A 2298-nucleotide genomic window follows, 5' to 3' on the forward strand; every position below is an offset into this window, starting at 1 on the left:
TTTTGGATTTTCGAGACATGGTTTCTCTGTGGCTTTGGAGCCTGTCCTGGAACTAGCTCTTGTAGACCAGGCTGGTCTCGACCTCACAGAGATCCGCCTGCCTCTGCCTCCCGAGTGCTGGGATTAAAGGCGAGTGCCACCACCGCCCGGCCGTTGCTAATGATTTGTTCTGCAGTAAGTGCTGGGGGTCAACTCCAGGGACCCACATATAACAAGGACCTTATGACCCATATACCTCAATAGTCCTGCTAGCGATTGTTGAAGTCTTTGCTCACAAACACAATCTGCCTTTCTCCTATGATGAACAGTGGAAGCATCAGTTTATGTATCCCAAGAGGCTCACTATAATTGGAAACTTGTATTTTCAGGGAGGGATTCTGAAAGACCCCCAGTGCTGGGGAGACTCTCACTCAAGTCTCGGGATAACACAACCTCCCAGTAACTCACAAGAGACCGTCCTTGCTGCAATCACACGAGGTTTTAATGATGAGATGAGAAGGGAACCAGTGCACTGGGGCCTCATAACCCATGCAGGGGGAGAGTTCGACCCCGAGTGACCGGGAGAATCGATTTTTAAGGGAAGAAACCACAGCCCAGTGATCCGGAATTGGCAGGGAGTGTGTCACAGAAAATTCCAAAAACACCAGTGAAGATGACAAGGGGGCAACCCCCTGCCTCTCAGGACCACTCCCAAGGTCATTATCAGCTAGTTCTTAAAACACGTTACAATGACGACCACAAGGGGGAAACTCCCTGTTTCTCAGGATTATTCTCAAGATTAGAATCTAACTTTATCTTCAGCTAGTTCCTGAAACACAGTCAATAACCAGGTAATCCTAGATTCCTGATTCTTCTCTTTCTGCTTGGATTTTTGGTTATTTTTTTCCTGCTGGGGAGGTCTGGATTTACTCAGGTCTTTCAGATTCAAGAAAATATGATGAAATCAGATCAGATTTTCTGACTTAATTAGGGGCACACTGCATTGTAAGGTGTTCCCTGTCTTTTAGATGAACTCATTTCTGAAGAAGACACACTTTACTAATTTTGTTGGAGAAGCAGTGAATATGACCAGAAAGAAATACTGCAGGCAGAATATGACATTTTCCAGATTTGCAATTTCACACATAGTCTTGGACTTAGGGTGAAAATAGAAAAGTTTAGGCAATGACTTCCACATGGTCAACAGCACTATTATCTGAAGATATGATAGGACAGATGTGCTTGGCCTAATATTACTGATTTGCACTACACAGCTGTAATCACTGTCAATCTGCTTGTGTTTCCTAACTCACTAAACTGAAATGGATCGTCAAATAATCAATTTTTCTCTCTTAGAATTGTCACAGCAGAAATCATAGCTGTAAAATGTATTTGGGGTCACATACATCCAACATTTCATTTGCAGATTTCCAGAAAATGAGTTCTTTTCTCATTTCCTATGTATTTTATTTAGGATTTTTTGAGACAGAAGTTCTGTAGCTTTTGGAGCCTGCCCTGGAACTAGCTCTGTAGACCAGTCTGGCCTCAAACTCTCAGAGATAAGCCTGTTCTCTGTCTCCTGGGTGTTGGGATTAAAGGCATGCGCCACCACCATCTGGCCTCACTTCCTCTTTTTAAAAGGGCATTTTTGCTTATTATTTGAGTATTCCAGGCATGTATACAACAATATTCTCTTGGTATCATTCTGATTACTGCACAGTTGTTTTCTTCTCTACTACTGGATCACTGACCCAGATGTTAAAAAGATTGAGACTAATTGTAAGTAAAGAATTAGAGAAAAGGGGGCTGGAGAGATGGCTCAGTGGTTAAGAGCATTGCCTGCTCTTCCAAAGGTTCTGAGTTCAATTCCCAGCAACCACATGGTGACTCACAACCATCTGTAATGATGTCTGGTGCCCTCTTCTGGCCTGCAGACATACACACAGACAGAATATTGTATAATAAATAAATTAATTAATTAAAAAAAAGAATTAGAGAAAAAAACATGCAGGTCACTAACTTACATTACAAAATATTGTTCAAGCATTTTTACCAAGAGGACAACAATTTCTAACGTCTCTAAACACACATTGACATTTTCATGGCCCACAATAGATATTTTATGAATTATAACCTTGGGTTTACTTAAATTTATTTATTTTCATTTTATGTGCATGAGTGTTTTGCCTCCATAAGTGTGGATGCACCACAAGATTGCCTGACATCTATGAATATCAGAAGAGGAATTTGGGACCCCTGGAAATGCAGACAGCTTTGACCCCTCTGTAGGTCCTCTTCAAGAGCATCAAATGGCCCGGC

Source organism: Microtus ochrogaster, unplaced genomic scaffold (assembly GCF_000317375.1).
Source record: "Microtus ochrogaster isolate Prairie Vole_2 unplaced genomic scaffold, MicOch1.0 UNK130, whole genome shotgun sequence".
NCBI lineage: Eukaryota > Metazoa > Chordata > Mammalia > Rodentia > Cricetidae > Microtus > Microtus ochrogaster.